General features: G+C 39.0%; 1 protein-coding gene and 1 non-coding gene across 2 annotated transcripts in view; one reads left to right on the forward strand and one right to left on the reverse strand.

Moving 5' to 3' along the window:
- Positions 1-21,029, forward strand: part of LOC133074058 (EGF-like and EMI domain-containing protein 1) — a 548,755-nt gene that overhangs the window by 429,621 nt on the left and 98,105 nt on the right. The gene's annotated exons all lie outside the window — the stretch shown is intronic.
- On the reverse strand, positions 1,972-2,044 carry TRNAC-ACA (transfer RNA cysteine (anticodon ACA)). The gene has a single exon. It is a non-coding gene; the product is annotated as a tRNA-Cys (tRNA).

A 21,029-nucleotide genomic window follows, 5' to 3' on the forward strand; every position in this document is an offset into this window, starting at 1 on the left:
TGCAAGTTCCAAGTCTGGAAACAGGCAAGATAATAGGAACTGGACTTAGAGACTGAAAAAAACAAATAGTGATGTTATTAGTTTGTTAGGGATACCTTACAAAATTACCACCAGCTGAGTGGTTTAAACAACAAATTTATTGTGTTAAGTTCTGATGGTAGCACTTTGAGATTTAAAATGTCAGCAGAGCCATGCTGCAGGCATTAGAGGAGGCCTCTCTCCTAATTGTCATACCTTGTTGGCAATATACAGTGTATGTCAGCTTGTACAAAAGAAGCATCATACTCATCTCTGCCTTCATCATCACATGGCATTCCTTTTGGAAAGTTTGCAAGTATCGGGTTAGAGGCCAGTCCTTCTCCAGTATGATCTCAACTAATCACATCTGCAGCAACCCTATTGCCAAGTAAGATCACATTCTGGGGTACTGGGGCGTTAGGGAGAAATACAATTCAACCTACAAAATAGGATACCAAGGTCACTCTCCTGGCAGGAAACCAAGAGCCAGGAAAGGATTTCCCTACCTTTGGAAGGAGGCTGACTCTAGCTCCTTGTTCTAATTTGCATACCTCAGATGTGGAGTAATCAAAACTAGACCATCTGCTTGTCCAGAAACTGTATCTATGGTAGCCCCATTCCAGGAATGTTATTGTTTAGTTGCTAAGTCATGCCTGACTCTTTGAGATCCCACAGACTTTAGTCCACCAGGCTCCTCTGTCCATAGGGTTTCCTAGGCAAGGATACTGGAGTGGGTTACTGTTTCCTTCTCCAGGGCATCTTCTTGACTCAGGGACTGAACCCAAGTCTCCTGCATCTCCTGCATCAGCAGGCCGGTTCTTTCACACTGATCCCCACGGATGCATGTGCGCTAATGTAACACCTGTTCTCGAGAGTCTAGGTGCTGCTGCTGCTGCTAAGTCGCTTCAGTCGTGTCCAACTCTGTGCGACCCCATAGACGGCAGCCCACCAGGCTCCCCCGTCCCTGGGATTCTCCAGGCAAGAACACTGGAGTGGGTTGCCATTTCTTTCTCCACTTCATGAAAGTGAAGTCGCTCAGTCGTGTCCGACTCTTAGCGACCCCATGGACTGCAGCCTACCAGGCTCCTCTGTCCATGGGATTTTCCAGGCGAGAGTACTAGAATGGGTTGCCATTGCCTTCTTCAGTCTAGGTGCAGGTAACCCCAAATCCGAGAGAAGAATCTCTACAAGTTTTAGAATTTTAGTTTATGACCCCTTTTTCAGATTCACATCTGCCACTTTCCTTTCCTTCCAGCAAAGGAAGTAAAATGCTTTCACACAAATTAAAGTTATCAACCAAAATTCTAAATCCCATAGGGAAAACAAAAAACAAGGGAAAGAGCTAAGAAAGCTCAACAGTTAGTCAAGGAATTTAGTTTCTTTGGGCTTCCTTCATAGCTCAGTTGGTAAAGAATCTGCCTGCAATGCAGGAGACCTGGGTTCAATTCCTGGGTCAGGAAGATCCCCTTTAATCAACAAAAAATAACAAACCAGTCATAAATGAGTTTTAAATAAGTATGTTCAAGATCATCAAATAGAAAAAAAAAAAAAAAAGGAATACTTAAAAGGAACAGTGCAACGAAAAATGGCAGATGTGAATCTGAAAAAGGGTCATAAACTAAAATTCATAAAAATTGTGGATGTGCCTGTGTGTGTGGTATTTGTGTGTCTTAAGAATTGAATTAGTTCTGGAAATTTCACTTAGCATATAGTCAAATGATACGAAGAGATAAAAACATGAAAGAAGAGTTAAGATATATAGATTTATATTGAGGAGTTATAATATATGTATATTAGGGGTCTCATAAATAAGAAGTGAAGTGAAATGAAGTCATTCAGTCGTGTCTGACTCTTTGTGATCCCATGGACTATAGCCTACCAGGTTCCTCCGTCCGTGGGATTTTTCCAGGCAAGAATACTGGAGTGGGTTGCCATTTCCTTCTCCAGGAGATCTTCCCAGCCCAGGGATTGAACCTGGGGCCTCCTATGTTGTAGGCAGATGCTTTACCATCTGAGCCAGCAGGGAAGTTCCATAAATAAGAAACAAGGGGAAAATGGCAGAGAAGTAATTTTTAAGGAGATAATGGTTGAAAGGTGTTTTTTTCCAGAACTAGACATATACACATATATAGTTATCTCCAGTTTGGAGATGAACACTTAAGTATTGTGGAAGTAATTTAAATTCATACCTCTCTATGTTTTAGTGAAACTTCAAAACATCATGAATAAAGAGAAAATTCTAAAAAACAGCAAGATAGAAATGACAAATAGCCTAAAATGACAGATGATTTGTCACAGGAGAATCTAGAAAAAAAATGGAGCAAGATCTTCAAAATAGTGGAGAATATACAGTCAATCTTCATTATTTTCGAGTTCACCAACTAACTAAAATTTATTTGTAACACCCAAATCAATACTCCCAGTGCTTTCCCAGTCATTCAAGGACATACACAGAGGAGCTAAAAATTTGAGTCACCCAATGCATATGTTCCCACCTGAAGTCAAACAAAATAACTTTCTGCCTTCTTGCTTTAGCTTTCAACCTGTAAACTTGTAAAATGTGTGTGTGGTTTTTTTTTTTTTTTTTTTGCCGTCTGTTTAATGGCACATTTTTTTCTTGTATTGGTGCTTTTAGCTGATGGTTTTGGTGTTCAAAATAGTCCAAAAATACATATTAAATATGATGTCTTAAAACAGAAACACATATAAAAAACAGTTTTATATATTGATTGGTTGGTGAAAATGTTGTGACCAGAGGCTTGCAGAAAGCTAACTTAATATTCCCCTTTGGAAATATAATTAAATCTCCCCCAGGAGTTAAAATCTAAAGAATCAAGTATATTCTTCATACACTTGAGCGGGGCATCACATTCTTAGCAAGAAACTAAAAAAATAGTCACTTTGCACATGGACATTCTATAAGTTTGGTTGTATCACCTAATGTTTAAATAATTTGGGATTTAGATTTATTTCCCATATTGTCATATATGTAGCAAAGAGCCCACCTATAAGAACATCTCATTTTTACATTAACCTAGGGTAGACATCACCTTTCTTGGGTTTAATTGCTGTTAAGAGATTTTAATATACTTTAAATTTAAAAGAAATTACCTTAATAAAAAGCACTTCATGTATTCCTTTTGGACTGTATATGCCTCCGTTGGCATTTTTCAACTTCCAGCGGTGTTAAGATTTCTGCAAAACCCAGAGAGAGAGCCCTTGGTTAGTTGTTGACAAGAAGCAGCTGTTTTCCATGGGAGATCAATCATTATTTTTTGTATTTCTTATTTAATAACCTTATTTTCAATGTGTCATGTCCTGCTGAGGGGAAGTTCAGGGGGCCTGTCATGTAACATAACTGGACACAGCTTGAGTTTTGAAGCCACAGACCTTCAACTGAAAAAAGAAGTCCAACATTTTATTCTTTAATGATTTTGCTATAATAATAATAATAATAATGAATGTTACAGAGACAAACAGAATGTAGATTGAACTCTATTGGATGGAAATTTGTGTTAAGTGGGAATAGAACAGACTTCAGGAAGTTTTCTAAGTTCCCTTTGTTACTTTAAGCTTTTTTTGTTTTTGTTGCTTCTGGTTTTCTGCAGGATAATACTTTCACCTTTAGCAACACCCACTAGAGCCTCAGTGATCTCTACCTTATCAAAGGCAGAATAAGGAAAGGCAATGATTCCTCTGATTTAATTCCTAGTATTACTGGAAGTAAACTCTCCCAGAGAATTTTATTTAATTTTTATCAGTTTGTCTTTGGCTAAAGGGATTTCAGACATTCTGAAGTAGGAGAGAGAGAATTTGGGTAAATCCTCCTGAAACCCCTTAATAATAATGAAAATAATAATAAAAGCTAACATTTGTTGACTTCTCACTAGGTGTCAGGCACCGTGCTATTGACAACTTTTATCCTCAAGACATACCCATGGGTTAGGCACTATTACAAAGATCCGTTTTTACAGACAATAAAAGCTTGTGTGAGTGCTCCGTCGTTTCTGACTCTTTGCAACCCCATGGACTGTGGCCCACCAGGCTCCTCTGTCCATGTGATTCTCCAGGCAAGAATACTGGAGTGGGTTGCCATTGTGTTCTCCATGGGATCTTTCCAACCCAGGGATCAAACCCCAGTCTCCCGCATGGCAGGGAGATTTCTTTACTGACTGAGCCACCAGGGAAGCCTGATAAAAGCTTCGTGGCCTTGAATTACCAACAGCCTCAGCATCTCTTGGAAACTTGCTAGAAATGCATATTCTCAGGCCCCACCCAGACCTAAAAAAAACAGAAACTGGGGAGTTAAAACAGCAACTATTTTAGCAATTCCTCTGGGCACATCAGATATCCTAAAGTTGGAGAACCACTGCCCTAAATGGTGCCTTTCCAGTGAAACTTCTCAGGAGGGTGTTTTTCGCTTGTGCTGACGTAGCAGAGGCTGTCTGTGCTGTGTTTGTATCTGTGTTCTAGTGCCTAAAAGTGTGCCTGAGTCATGAGAGGTGTTCAGTCAATATATACTTTATAGTTGCCGATCGATCTGTAATGATCCATCCTAGGTAGTTCTAAGTGGGGGACGAGATGATTCACTAATTCACAAGTCCACTTTATCCAGATGTATTTTCTCTTCTCACAGGTAGAAAAATCTGTAATTCCTTTCACGCAAACATCAGGACTACTGATACACCGGGGTCAGTGTGCGATGATGGGGTTTTCACGTGTGAATTGGGGCATTCTCCTTAAGACCTCAGAGCCTGAGCTGTGCGGTGCACGTAATTCACTGTTTGTGTTTGGACAGAGTGGGGATCAGGAGGGTAAGGGAGAGGCTTCTCCTGTACTCTAGCTATCCAAGGAGTCACAAATAAGAGCAGCCAGGCAGATGAGTTGTGAACACACAAATAATCATTAAAGCTTGAAATACTAATTTAGAGCAATAAGAGAAGCCATATTATAAAGCAGACCATAATTAATACAGTAATTTATGCAGATAGTCGTTGGAAATGTATACTCTGATATTGTGTCTAGAGCACTCAAGTATGAATCAGCAAACCAGGGTGGCTGTTTACCATGTGCTCACCACATGCTAATGGATGAGACATTCAAGCGCCCCACACCTCATTTCATCTGTAAAATGGCCTGTATGCTAAGTCACTTCAGTCGTGTCTGACTCTTTGTGATCCCATGGACTGCAGCCCGCCAGGTTCCTCTGTCCATGGGATTCTCTAGGCAAGAATACTGAAGTGGGTTGCCATGCCCTTCTTCAGGGGATCTTCCCAATTCAGTGATTGAACCCACATCTCTTATAGGTCTTCTGCATGGGCAGGTGGTTCTTTACCACTAACACCAGCTGGAAAGCCCATAAAATGCCCTGTGTTAAGTCATTTCAGTCATGTCCAACTCTCTGCAACCCTATGGACTGCAACCCTAGAGGAGCCCACGAGGCTCCTCTGCCCATGGGATTTTCCAGGCAAGAATACTGGAGTGGGTGTAAAATGTCCTAGTTACCTCATAATTTTATTAAGAGAATCAAAAAGCATAGTGCCTAGGTCTTTCCACTGTAGCATATATTCCTAAAAGCATTCATAGCCATAAAAATAATTCAACTTTAAAAATAAGAAGGGCATAGTACTAAAAACAAATGCAACTTTATAACTTGAGCTCTGTCTAAAACAACCAAGCTCATAAAAATACTACTGTAGTTTTAAAGACCAATTAAATATCAGAAAACAAAATCCTGTAATAAGTATAGGAAGTTACCTTAAAAAACAGAAACAGTAGTTTGATGAAAAAGGAATGTGAAGGTGCTGGAGCCTTTGAATTATGAGAACAGATCAAAGTATACCACATGCATAGGTATGCGATTCCAAGAGTAAGTAGGTAGATAACCCTACATGGATTTAAGAGGAATTTAAGAGGAAGAATATAAAATGAATGGGCATTGCTTATTGCACCACAGTCTACCACCACACTTTCTATATTTCAGTTGTGTAGTATATATTTAGTTCCTGGAACTTGGGGGAACAAAGTGCTACTATGCTATAAAATATCTGAGCCAATCACGTTAAATTGACCCAGTTCCCTTATATGCCAATATCTTATCAGCTAATTCTTCTTCCAAGAATACTTGTAACTAAACAGGCTGTATTTTAAAGTATTGTAAAGCACATAATACAAGGAGGCTATTTTTATTAGCATTATTATGTCTAGGTTTATGAGGGCCCAACATAACCAAAATCATCAGTGCAATCAATTCTTCTATGAATTTTTCATTGAATCTTAGACAACATGCAAATGGGAGTGTGCTGAATGACTTAAGGACTATTAGTCAAATGAACTATTTGTGATCTTTGAATTCTATTCTGAGTGATTGGGATATATCTTTAGATTAAAGAAATCAGCTATTATACCACTGTTTATACAAATTCTACAGTGATACCAAGATAATCTTAATGTCTCCAAGAATTAGTCATTTTGAATAACCCAGCTTTCTAGAGGTATTTTTATGTTTATGCACAAAATCTTATTAATTTTATGGAAACTTTTCTAAACTAAAATGAGGGGAAGTGAAAATAATACACTGCAACAGTAATTTCAGGACTGCATTTCTTGTTCCCATGGCCTCAGAAGTCAAGAAAGTAATAAAGGACTTCTCCATCCATTCCTTTATCTTGTCTGCTTTCCCCCGGCTTCAGGGGGGGTCAGGTAGATACCCTGGTCCCAGAGTTTGGACACATTCACCTCATAAAGTGGTTCCCATGCTTGCCTTTTGAAAGACTAGAAACCTGAAGGCAATGTTACTGGACTCTAGAATGTGGAGAGAATACAGGGCAATATAAAAAGGAAGAAGAGGCAGAGGCAGCCTGAGGAAGAAGAGGGAAGAAATTGCTAAGCACTTGGGGCTTAGCACGTTGGGGACATGGGCACGTTGGTGTCTCCCATGGGAGGCAGCATCATGCCCCACGGCTGCAGAGTGCCAGGCGCTTAACAGTGTCACCAGAAAGTGGCCTCTTAGTGTGGAGACTAAGCAAAAGGGTCCATCCTATTCCCATGCTTGGCACAGGGGTAACAGAGAAATGCTGCCTGCAGGGGCCTTTGAGAACCCCGTGTGGGAGTGATCGTTCTGGACTAAAGAGCAGGACCATTTCCTGGCACTTGTGTAAGTCTAAGGAAGAGGAGACTTTTCCCCAACCAAAGGACCCAGAAAGAATTTCCTGTCTTTTGGAGATTAGTACACGTTATATTTGGTTTAGCAAAGAAAGTAAAACTGACATGCATTATCTTTTGTGGTGTGGATATACAGTGAATGGCTTCTCTGGTGGCCCAGAGGGTAAAGCGTCTGCCTGCAATGCGGGAGACCCGGGTTTGAGAAATGATTATGAGACTGTTCAGTCAAAAAAAGCAAAATACAGATTTATGCAGAAGAATTTGAAACCTATTTTGGAAAGAAAATAGAGCAGATATAACTAGAACCTCAAGCAAGAATGAAATGGACTTGAGAAACTCTGATTAGCTAGTGATGGGGTTTTGCCAGGTTGAAGTCCAGTTGATTGGCGTGAGATGGGAGAACTTTGCTTAGAAGAAAAAGAGGGGGAAGGTGGTAGAGAGAAAATTTCCTGCAAGAATGCCTTGAAGATGCAAAGAAATGGAAGCATGACTTGGGGTTCACCCTAAGATTCACTGTCTTATAGGTACATGTTCACAGAGGTTGAAAAATAAAGCAGAAATTACAGTAGACACAGATGTAGCTGTTCTCAGTGAATTTGAGGTTCTTGCCTCATTGTGAAAAAATCTGGAAATGAAGTGATATGTAAGAAGTGGATTTATTTAAAGAGAAACACACTCCACAGACAGAGCATGGGCCATGTCTGAAGGTGAAAGAGCTCTGAAATATGGTGTGGTTAGTTCTAATGGGCTGGGTAATTTCACAGGCTAATGAGTAAGAGGATTACTCCAATTATTTTAGGGAAGGGGCAGAGATTTCTAGGAATAGGGCCACAGTGCACTTTTTGACCTTTTATGGTTGGCCTCAAATCTGTCAGGGCACCGCTGGGTGTGTCATTTAACATGCTAATGTACTACAATGGGCTATAATAAGGCCATGAAGTTCTTTTAAATGTTGTGCCCTGCCCCCTCCCCTCCTGTTTTGTAGATAGATATATTGTTGTTGTTGTTTAGTCACTCAGTCATGTCCAACTCTTTGCGACCCCAGGGACTGCAGCACACCTTCACCATCTCCTGGAGCTGGCTCAAACTCATGTCCATTGAGTCGCTGATGCCATCCAACCATCTCATCCTCTGTCATCCCCTTCTCCTCCCACCTTCAATCTTTCCCAGCATCAAGGTTTCTTCAAATGAGTCAGTTCTTCACATCAGATGGCCAAAGCATTGGAGTTTCAGCTTCAGCTTTAGTCCTTCCAATGAATATTTAGGACTGATTTCCTTTAGAATGGACTGATTTTATCTCCTTGTGGTCCAAGGAATTCTCAAGAGTCTTCTCCATCCCGACAGTTCAAAAGCATCAGTTCTTCAGTGTTCAGCCATTTTATGGTCCAACTCTCACATCCATACATGACTACTGGAAAAACCATAGCTATGACTATATGGACCTTTGTCAGCAAAGTAATATCTCTGCTTTTTAATATGCTGTTTAGGTTGGTCATAGCTTTTCTTCCAAGGAGCAAGTATCTTTTAATTTCATGGCTGTAGTCACCATCTGCAGTCATTTTGCAGCCCAAGAAAATAAAGTCTGTCACTGTTTCCATTGTGTCCCCATCTATTTTTTGTCGTGAAATGATGGGACCAGACGCCATGATCTTAGATTTTTGAAAGCTGAGTTTTAAGCCAGCTTTTTCACTCTCCTCTTTCACTTTCATTAAGAGGCTCTTTAGTTCCTCTTTGCTTTCTTCCATAAGGGTGGTGTCATCTGAATATCTGAGATTATTGTTATTTCTCCTGGAAATCTTGATTCTGGCTTGTGCTTCATCCAGCCTGGCATTTTGCATGATATACTCTGCATATAAGTTAAATAAGCAGGGTGACAATATATAGCCTTGAGGTACTCCTTTTCCAGTTTTGAACCAGTCAGTTGTTCCATCTCTGATTCTAACTGTTGCTTCTTGACCTGCATACAGATTTCTCAGGAGGTAGGTCAGGTACCTGTGATTGACTGTCTCCTGCAGATGCATGGGTCAGCAGTGGCCTGCCGTGGGGACAGGAACTCTGGCTGCAGCAGACCTGGGAGGTGCAGCATGTGGCATAAGTTCTCTTGGAGGAGGTCACCATTAGCCCCACCATAGAGCTGCTTAGCAGACCCTCAGACTGGAGAACAATTATACCAAAGAAGTTCTCACACTGTTGCAAAACTTCTAGGGCCCACAACAGATTTCCCAACCTGGTGACCTGTCAAAAGGACTGAGAACCCCCAGAGAGTTTGACTTTGAAGGCCAGAGGGATTTAATTACAGAACTTCCACAAGACTGGGGAAACAGACTCTTGGAGGGTACAAATAAAACCTTGTGTGCACCAGGTCCCAGGAGAAAGGAACAGTGACCCAACAAGAGACTGAGCCAGACTTGCCTGTGAGTGTCCAGGAGTCTCTGGTGCAGGCATGGGTTGACAGTCAGGAGCACTGAATCCAACAGTCCTGGGACCATGGCATGTTGCCAGAAGTCCTTCTGAAGGAGGTCACCATTACCACCATTTCCCCTACAGAGAAGGGACAGCCCTTCCCATCAGTAGAAAATTGAACTAAAGATTTACTGAGCATGGCCCTGCCCCAGAGCAAGACCCAGATTCCCCCAAGCCAGTCCCTCCCATCAGGAAGTTTGCATAAGCCTCTTATCCTTATACATCAGAGAGCAGACAGAATGAAAACCACAATTACAGAAAACTAACCAAACTGATCACATGGATCACAACCTTGTCTAACTCAATGTAACTATGAGCCACGCTGTGTAGGGCTATCCAAAACAGTTGGGCCATGGTGGAGATTTCTGACGAAACATGGTCCACTGGAGAAGGGAATGGTAACTACTTCAGCATTCTTGCCTTGAGAACCCTATGAACATTATGAAAAAACAAAAAGATAGATATATGGGAGCTGACAAAGAAATTCATACAGATAGAAATATAGATACAAGTTAGATATGTGAGGCTAGAAATAAATACACTAACAAGTTAATATACACTATCCTTATAGTGGCTTTATAGGATATTTAATTTCCTTTTTGTCAGGGGAGTGTGTAAGTTCCTCAGTTCTGTCTCATTGCAGCAAAGATTTGCTATGGTGGACCAGTGTTACAGCTTTGTTACAGCTCAGTTTTATTTGGCAAAAAAAAAAAAAGGATAGTAAACCCTCAAGGCACGAGGACAGGCCAACCCCAAAGTAGAAGCCTCAACCTCAATCCTCTTGGCTTCCTCCTTTTATGCATTTGTCTCCACCCCCACCTTGAGCCTGCTCTATGCAAACTGGCCTGGCCAAGAAGGAGGTGTGTTTGTTTCACCAAAAGTTCTCACTCGTGGGTCCATGGATTTTCTTTTGTTCCATTTTCACTGGCTTTTCTTTTTGTCTTTTAGCCACTGCCATTTTGGACTCCTTTTTCCTATTCTAACCACCTAACATTTTCAAAAATTCTTTTCTGTAATACCCACCTTGTCAACAACGGTCATTGTTACTTTTAGAATCATAAACATATTTTTGGACTTCCCTGTAACTCAGACGGTAAAGAATCTGCCTGTAACACAGGGAGACCTGGGTTCAATCCCTGTGTCAGGATTATCCTCTGGAGAAAGGAATGGCAACCCACTCCAGTATTCTTGCCTGGAAAATCCCATGGACCGAGGACCTTGGCAGGTTACAGTCCATGCAATCACAAAGAGTTGGATACAACTGAGTGACTAACACTACTACTAGTAAATGTATTTTTAAAAATTTATGCATGAGGTAAGTGTAGGGAGAGAAAAAATTCTTTCTTTACCTTTTTAGGTTCTTCTGGCTGGTCTAAGAATTAAAATGATGTGAGACAAAAAGAAAAAATCAAATTTAATTATGTACATACAAGGAGTTCCATAAGAATATGAGGCCCATGGACAAATTAGGCAATTAAGGCTCTATGCCATCTGAGAAAGGGAAAAGGAGGTAGGGGTTGGAGACTTCAGAGAGGATGAAGGCAATAGACATGAAGATGGAAAAGCAAGTGTTTGCTAAAAAATGTTGGCTGGACCATGCAGAGACAATAGGATACAGAATGGACTTTGGTCTCCAGGCTCTGCTGACTTATCTCTACCACCCAAGCCCGTATTTTTTTGTAGGTATCTCTGGTGATGGCACTTTTCCTATAACAGGCCCTTTATTTAAATTCTTTTAGGATTTAAGTTGCTTCAGTCTTTTCTGATTCTTTGTGACCCTATGGACTGTAGTCCACCAGGCTCCTCTGTCCATGGGATTCTCCAGGCAAGAATACTGGAGTGGGTTGCCATGCCCTCCTCCAGGAGATCTTCCTGGACCAGGGGTTAAACCAAGGTCTCCTGCATTGCAGGTGGATTCTTTACCAACTGAGCTACCAGGGAAGCTCACAGCTGGCTAATACACAGTGACACATGTACTAGATGAATTTCAGGTTATACAACTTTTGTGCTGTACCAAAAGCCTATGTTATTCATATGTCTCCTTTTATTATCAAAATGCACATATGTATGGGGCTTCCCTGGTGGCCCAGGCAGTAAAGAAGCTGCCAGCAATCCAGGAGACCCAGGTTCTATCCCTGAATCAGGAGGATCCCCTGGAGAAGGGAATGGCAACCCACTCCAGTATTTTTGCCTGGAGTATGCTTTGGACAGAGGAGCCTGATTGGCTACAACCTATGGGGTCGCAAAGAGTTGGACAGGACCCAGTGACTAACACTTTCACTTTCCATAGAGACCACTTAAAGGTACAAGATAGTGAATAACCTCTAGACAACTTCTCATGAGTAGTTTCTTTAGATTTCATCCTGGAATCCAGCCATTAATGTTGGTTTTCTTCACCTTATTCTCTCATTAACTGACATAGTTTTTGTCAGCTACAAATTGGCACTTGCCATTAACACTTGCCATCTACCTCTACAAAGGATTAAATTATATGCTGCTGCAGCTGCTGACTTTCAACATCCCCTGAAAGGATTTCAGGGTTGAGAGTAGAAATGAAGCACTTTGTGTTCTGGGAAAAACTGGCAAAACAGGTCTTCAGAAAGTTAGGTATCTTCAGGAGCCTGTTTTATGAGCCCAATTCTTGCATCTCCTTGTATCTAGAAAAGCACTAAAACCCTTCATGGTGACAACTGTTCCTTGTGACTAGTAGTAACCTTCATGAGACGAGCAGAAACCTTCTACAAAAAAAAAAATATATATATATATATATGTGCTTGATTGCATGTATTCCTCTTTCACCAAAATTACATATATACTGACCTTCTTCCCTACCTCTTTGGGGCAGTTTGTCAGAGCTATCTGAAATGTTGTCTTTTGGGCTAGAGTCCTCATTTTGGTCCCAGTAAAAATTAACTCACAACTCTTGTGCTGTGCATTTTTTTAAGTTGTCAGTTTAAAAGGGTAAGTAAATTTTAGACTGAATACTACCAAAAACATCTGAAAGAGAACCATCCAATAATTTGTCAACTGGAGTTGTCTGTGTCTTTCATATTATGTGTGAGAGAATAGCAGAGGAGGAGGAAAGTGAATTAACTCCCTCTGCTGTTCCTTACCATTTCAGAAAATGAGTATAGAAAATGACTCATTATCTCCATCCCTTAGGGATGTTGTCAGGGTTTTTAATAAAGTATTCTAAGAGATTTGTATAAGATGCTAATGAGCATGCTAAAGTCTATTCACTGTATTGCAAACTAATTTGCTTCTCCCTTCCTGTGTTTAGAAATGTTTTTAAGACCAGTTGCTACCTTACTCCTGTATTTGCCCATGTTAATTAAAAAATAATTACGTTTAAGGTATTGAACATTGTAAGTTTGGTATGAAAGAGTAAACGATAGCTTTTTAATATTCAAGTTGCTTCTAATCAAAAGAAAAGCTTTCAAAAATTGATGATAGAAAGATTCAGCATATTACTTTTGAGATGACATTCTGATAATATGTGATTTAAATTAGAAAGATGTGCATTCACTTTCTGTGAAGATATTCATGAGAATATTAGACATACATTTTGATGTAAGAATATTTAAAAGTAATCTAAGGTATTTTTCTGGGCTCAAAATATATTGCTGAATAATTAAATTTGTCAAGCCCTATTATTAGATTTTTAATAAAGGAAAGAAAATGACACTAAGTATTAAAATTTACCTTCAAATAATATATTTTTAAAATAAATCTTTAATATCCTTGTTATATAATTTTTATACTTTTACCAAAGTTATTACTTTTATTTCAAGCATTTTTTGAGGGGATCTTGAATGTATCATGTTCAGAGTTGATTACAATTATAGTTAAACTTTTATAGTGGATGATTCACATAAAGCACTTAGATATTTTTTAGTAAGTCAAAATAATGGCAATTCCATTAAGGAAGAAAGTGTAATCCTTTCTCCTTGGAATGTAATTAATAACTAAAAATGGAGGAAATATATCTTTCCCTTATATGGCTTTAAAATCAGTTTTTAAAATTATGTCTTTAGTTAAAAGTGAATTTACAGCTCATAATTTTTTTGGATTTATTCTTCAAAAAAGTCTTTTCTTAGGGAAGTTTTGATAAACTACTTTTTAAGTTTCTTGATAGTGAGGAATAAGTGTCTTCCACAAAATTTCTTACAGTATGATTACTATCAAGTATCTTTCTATTGATTCATTTAACCAGAAATTTATCTGCCATTATTATTTCCAAAAAGGTATTTCAAAGTAAAATCTACAGTTTGGAGTGTTTCTTAACACTGTGTATTAAAAATACTTTTTTTCTAGATAGTGTTTTGTGTATTTCTTTGTTGAAAATTTGTCCTTCTTTGGCTGTGTTTTATCATTTTCAGTTATAATACTGACAGTTGTCCAGGATCCTAAACACAGACTTCCACCAGTGATGACAATGGCATTTATTTTCAAGTATCAATAATTTTATTTGCATTTAATAGCAATAAAATTGCACTTTTGTCTCTCTTTATTATAAACATATTTTGCTTTCACCTTGTGAGAGCCATACTCACAGAAGAAATTCAATAATTTTTCCCCAAAGATTCCTTCTTAAAAATTAATGATAAAATGTTACATGTTCAGAATTAGTATAAAAATGATTTCCAACATTCATATTTTACCATATTTTTGAAATGTTTCTTCTAGTGAATTGTTTTTTTTTCCAAATTTTATTTCTTGCCTGATTTTTAACTAAACTGTCACAAGATAGGTCCCCGGGAAACAGACTCTGAGATGGAAATTAATGTGCATGAATTCTATTAGAAGCTACCCTAAAGATCAATAAATGTGGAAATCATGGAATGGTAACAGGAAGGGGCAGAAAGAAGAAAATGGTATGTTATGTGATGCAGTCACACAAAAATTTTAGCGGAACTCATGGGAAGTTCTGAAACTAGGATGACCCTTCAGAATTGTGCTGACTTCAAGGCCTGGGTTTTCTACTCTGCAAGCACTAGTCATTGGATTTAGGCTGCCCCCACAAAGAGATGTACTCTTGGATAAACAGGCTGTCTTCATTAGAGGAAGTTCCTGAAGAGGGGTGGCAGCTGAAGGCTAGATATTTGCAGCACTCCTGGCCACTAATGTGTAAGTCCTTCACTCATAAAGAGTGATCTGGGTGGCGTATCCTAGCATCCAATACACTAGTCACCAGCATGAGTGGAGCTGGACATGTTCACTGCATCTCCATCAGGCTGTTTTGAGCTGAGGCACTCTCACAACCCTGGCACAAGAAGTCAGACCACCTGACCTGCCTCTTAAGAAATCTGTATGCAGGTCAGGAAGCAACAGTTAGAACTGGACATGGAACAACAGACTGGTTCCAAATCAGGAAAGGACTACGTCAAGGCTGTACATTGTCACCCTGCTTATTTAACTTATATGCGGAGTACATCATGAAAAATGCTGGACTGGATGAAGCACAAGCTGGAATTAAGATTGTCTGGAGAAATATCAATAACCACAGATATGCAGATGACACCACTCTTATGGCAGAAAGTGAAGAACTAAAGAGCCTTTTGATGAACGTGAAGGAGGAGAATTAAAAAGTTGGCTTAAAGTTCAACATTCAGAAAACTAAGATCTTGGCATCCGGTCCCATCACTTCATGGCAAATAGATGGGGAAAGAGTGGAAACTGGAAACAGTGGCTGACTTTATTTTTCTGGGCTCCAAAATCACTGCAGATGGTGACTGCAGCCATGAAATTAAAAGACGCTTGCTCCTTGGAAGAAAAGTTATGACCAACCTAGACAGCATATGAAAAAGCAGAGATATTACTCTTCCAACAAAGGTCTGTCTAGTCAAAGCTATAGTTTTTCCAGTAGTCATGTATGGTTGTGAGAGTTGGACTATAAAGAAAGCTGAGTGCTGAAGAATTGATGTTTTTGAACTGTGGTGTTGGAGAAGACTCTTGAAAGTCCCTTGGACTGCACGGAGATTCAACCAGTCCATTCTAAAGGAAATCAGTCCTGAATATTCATTGGGAGGACTGATGTTGAAGCTGAAATTCCAATAATTTGGTCACCTGATGCGAAGAACTGACTCATTTGAAAAGACCCTGATGCTAGGAGGGATTAGGGGCAGGAGGAGAAGGGAATGACAGAGGATGAGATGGTTGGATGGCATCACCAACTGAATGGACATGAGTTTAAGTAAATTCTGGGAGTTGGTAATGGACAGGGAGGCCTGGTGTGCTGCAGTCTATGGGGTTGCAAAGAGTCAGACACAACTGAGTGACTAAAGTGAACTCTCACAACCCTGGCACAAGAAATCACTGAGCAGATGCCGCTTTCTTTTCCTACCTCTTTGCTTCCCTGACATTTTAGCTTTCTTTGCATATTTAGAAGACCAACCAGTGATGTGCTTTGATTTCTCAGCTTTTGTGTATTAAAAATCAGCATGAAGACTGCAGATAGATTTAACTGACAATGAGTTTGTTTTATTGTTCCCTACATGTAGTTCCCCTCAACATATTCGGTAGATCTTAATATAGTGTCTCTTTTGACCTTGTTTAATTTGAATGGACACTTTTAATTAAAGCTGGCAAAATTTCTAAATGTGCCATATGGTTTGCATAAAAGATTAAGAATAGAAGGAAGGGTAATTATTATCTGTGGAATAGCTAAAAGAATGTTCCACACCAACTATCAAATGTGATTCAGATGTAAAAGACAAACTGAAAGAACAGTAATCGGTTTCGAATTTCATGTAATGGTTCTTTTCTGGTCCTTATATTTTCTATAGAATTTGTAGGTAAAACCTTCATACAACAATAGCTAGACATCCGCTAAAATCGCATGTCCCTTATAGTGGTCAGCTGTGATTTATTTCTGTCATGCATTTGTAGCAGTTATGTGTGAAAGAAGAGCACCTTGAAAGAAGAGCATTTGTTCTAGAATTATATCAAAAGTTTGAAGAATCTTAAATATAGCATACATATTGATGCTCTTTCAGAAATTTTAAGTTCAGAAATTTTGAAATGTGTGATTTGGCTTGTTAAGTGAGCCATCTTAAGTTACCGAGGAAGTTTAAAGAAACCCTAGGCAAGGTTTAGTGGTAGTGATGATATTAAATATAGAATATGTAATGCATTCACTCTCTGATAAATAGAGATTAGTAGCCAGGTGCCATTGCTGATTTCTGTTATCAGTTTTGGAGACAAAATGCATGTAATTTTTAAAATATGGGAGTGATTCATTCTGATTATAACATGTATAAATAAAGAGAAAGTGCAGTTCTGTTTGGTAACTCTGTGCTTGCTTTTCTCTTTAGATGACACCACTTTATCACTGGAAACAGTGCTATGTGCATCCTTAGTGGTCTTCTAAGCATTGCAAAAACATACATGTATATGCATCTGCATGAAAATATCTATGTATATTCATAGATTATAAACATTTGCATAAATGTATATGCATATGTAACACCTTCATATCATGCCATATATATTGTTCAGGAACTTTACCTCTCTCTTCTTTCTCTTACTTAACTTTATGACATCAGCATATTTTCATGCCAGCCCATTTATTTTTTTAATTTATTTTTAATTGGAGGATAATTGCTTTACAATATATTGTTGGTTTCTTCTGTACAACAGTGTGAATCAGCTGTAAGTATACATATATCTCCTCTCTCCTGAGCCTCTCTCCCGCCCTGCCCATCCCACCCCTCTAGGTCATCACAGAGCGCAGAGCTGAGCTCCCGGGGTTGTCCAGCACCTCCCACGAGCGATCTGCTTTCCACACGGTGTTGATACAAGTCAGTGATTCTCTCTGTTGGCCCCAGCCACTCCTTACCCCTGCAGTGGCCACAGATCTGTTCTCTGTGACTGTATCTCTATTCCCATTTAAATATAACTTTTGATTTTTTAAAAATTGTTGCATAGTATTCCATAGGGTTGCTTTAGCAGTTTTTTAACCAGTTTAAAGCATGGAGATAATCATTTGTTGAAGCTATTTTTATCTGTTTTATTACAGTGAGTTTGTTTTATTAAATAGGTGGATAATTTTTATTTCCTTCTAAGATCAGCGCAATATACTTTTTTCCATTTTTGATGGTTAAATTTTGCAAAACTTTAAATATTGCATTGTTATTTAGATTTTAATACTAATTATAAAATAGACCTATTTTATTTTAGAAATGCTTTTAAATCTTTCTTTTTCATATATTTCTTTTCTCTGAAGCAGCCTCTTCTGTACTTTTCTTTTCTTTTTTTTCTGAGACTGTAAGTTCCTCTCTGACATTGTGTAATGTGTAATAATAAATACCAGGTTCTTCAAAAACAGGTGCAATCTTAAAAATTAAAGCCTAGCTTTAAATAAAGTTTGTATTTGGGGTTAAACTTCCCAGTTTTGAGACATGCATTATAAAAACCTGACCTACTGGAGCACATTCTTCCAATTTCTAATCAATGTCCATTCAACCAGAGCAATAACTGCTTCATAAGCTAAATTAGAGTGCCTTCTTACCGCTGATAATTCCTGGTACAGCCTCTTGAGCATCAAGTGCGAATTTCAAGAGAATCCATCCCTAGACAAATTCAGCCTTATCAGCCTGAATCCAGACAGCTTTTGCTTCCCTTTGAATGTAACTAGCCTGTACTTTTCCATCTCTTTCATTTGTGCTGCCTTTGTGAATCCACAGAAATCATGTTCAGAACACTGGGGGAAGAAAGAGCATGGGGGCCAGAACGCATGTTTTCTTTACTAATGTACTTCAGCCCCTACAGGTTTCTCTTCCTGGTTCAATTCTCAGTGAGAATCTCATCTATGTCTTTTGCCCACAGTCAGAAAGTCTTAAATGATAAACCTGGAAATGTTTTTTCTTGTACTGTCACACCAGGTGCTAATAGAGTTCTCCCTTTTAAAATCAGATCCACTCTCTAAAATGAATGACTTAAATCTAAGTCCATACTGTGACATTTGTTGGAATATTCCTAACATTATCAACTGTATCATTGGCATTGGTGACTCTTTTGGATTGAAGACAATTTGATAAACAAGTTGTCTTATTAGATCTCTTTTATGTTAAACAAGGTATCGTTTTTTCAATGTGAGTATGTTTGTTTATATTCATGTATATTATCATTCACTTACTAATAAATCTCTCTCAGGCTATCTATTATGCCCAAGATATTATACTAAGGGCTAGGGGTCGTTTATTTTAGAGCACATGAGAATAGTTGTAGGCAGCATAGTATGAAGGAGAAAGAGCATCAGAATGGATTCAGCATCAGAAACTGGGGGGTTTGAATCCTGGCTTTGATATTTAAATATCAGTGCTGTCAGATTTTGGCCAAAGTACTTAACCTACAATTTTTTTGATGTGATAGCAGAAGTACAGTTCTGCCAATGCATCTAATTTACATGGCTAAACTGAACATTTCATGTCTCAGTCAGAAGTATCTGCATTTGAATTACCTTATTGATTTTGAGATTCCTGAAGGACTTCTTAAATAAAAGAGTACAGACTCTGAAGAAATCTCTTTTAGGAAAAAAGCAGTATTAATCCCAATGGAGAATTACAGTTTCTACTCTGAAAAGCATGCATTACTTGTAGGTCAGAAAATGGAATATTCCAACTTCAGATGTGTTCAGATCTTTACTGGACATTCTGTTAAACTTCCTTTTGGTGAGCAATAGGATGGAGAATAGAAAATACCCAGAACTGGGAAGAAGTCTTCAGGAAAGTGAGAGAGAAGCATTGAAGTGCCAGGACAACAAATCCAAGGGAGGAGTGAGAACCAAGCCTGGAGGTGGTCAGTACTATTGACATCTATAGAAAAGTCCAGAGTACTAGGTCCTCATTTTCAGGCATACTGCAAGGCAGGTGATATCATTCTAATTCAGAATATTTGAATTCTGATTTACCCATATGCTCATTCTGAATTTAATCATTTCCCCACAGACAAATATCTTCTGGGTGTGGAAACCCAAATAGCCCTTTTGAGCTTGCAAAGCTGACACCCAGGCCTGGAGGGCTCCAAGGGGGTGCCTAGAGGTCCCATCCCAGGCACTAGCCATCTGACATAGGTTGTCACATCTATATGTTGCCCCAAGATATGCCTGGGACACTCTGAGGCTGCTTATTCTAGCATCAACACAGTGCTTTTCCTTGAAGGATTTTTTTTCCTTTGACAAAGTTGATATTGACTAATATTAACATATAATGATAAATTGTTAACACTGCTTGTTTGATGTATAGCCTCCTAGGTATCTTCATATTCCTTTTAAAAAAGCAAAAACAAAAATGGAGTTTTCTTTTATGTACAATTCTTGCTTTTTCATATACAATAGAAATCTTTCCATGTCAGAATATATAGCTCTACATCATGTTTTAAAATCTACATAAAATACAAAAGAAAGGCAACAAATTACTATGTCCATGGTTGTAAAGCCATCTCAGGTAACCTTTGATTAGGCAGTTTTAGCAATATGATGAGTGATAGCTAAACTGCCAGAGGATGTCAATGAAGTAGAGACAGTAATTGGAGCCAACTTCAACTAGCTTTTAGAGTTGGAGAAGCAGCAGAATGGTTAAGAGAGAGGTTAGAAAATTGAAAACACAGGGGAAAACAACTGATGACAAGGGAGAGAGGAAGAGGTAAGCTCAACAGAACAGTTGATGTTATGAAGCCTAAAGGATGGAAATGGAATCCAGTTGAAGGCATCATGTAGAGAAACTGATTTTAGAACCCATAAAAAGAAGAGAAAGAGAAGTGGAAACAGGAGGCATTTTGTGACAGAAAGACAAAAGTCAAAGAGATTCTCATCAACTAGCTCAGGTTTCACAATAAGATCAAAAAGGTGCAGCTCTTGGAACCTGAGAAATGTGTGCAGGGCGACCTACATAAGTCCCAGGGTCCAGAGCAAAAATGAGAATGTGTATTTTTTGTTCAAAAAGTAAGAAAAAAATATTATAGGTACTGAAATGTAAGGCTTTTATTTTTTAAAAAATAATGTCTCATCCTATTAGGATGTTTTTTACTTTCTGTTGTGCTTCTGGGCACGAGATACTTGGGGAAATGCAGATACTCACACAAGCCTATTGTCCTTCTGTGTAGCTCAGCATGTGTGCGCCTGGGAACTCACACAGTGGCCTGGCTGGGGGCCAGAAAGCCAACCTCTCCATCCTGCTTGCTTACAGCCCTACCCAATGTGGATGGGCAAACCTCGTGTCTGTGCTTGGACGTGCTTAGTATTGGATCAGAGCTGAGTGAGAGGCTCAACCCTGCAAAGTCACCCTACAGGTGTGCTCTGCGGCTGTCAGCCTGAACTGTGACCAGCTGCTGCTAAAATGCACCAAAGGGTCATGGAAACTGTTCACCAAACCCTTAACCCTCTC

This window comes from Dama dama, chromosome 19 (assembly GCF_033118175.1).
Source record: "Dama dama isolate Ldn47 chromosome 19, ASM3311817v1, whole genome shotgun sequence".
NCBI classification, from domain to species: Eukaryota; Metazoa; Chordata; class Mammalia; order Artiodactyla; family Cervidae; genus Dama; species Dama dama.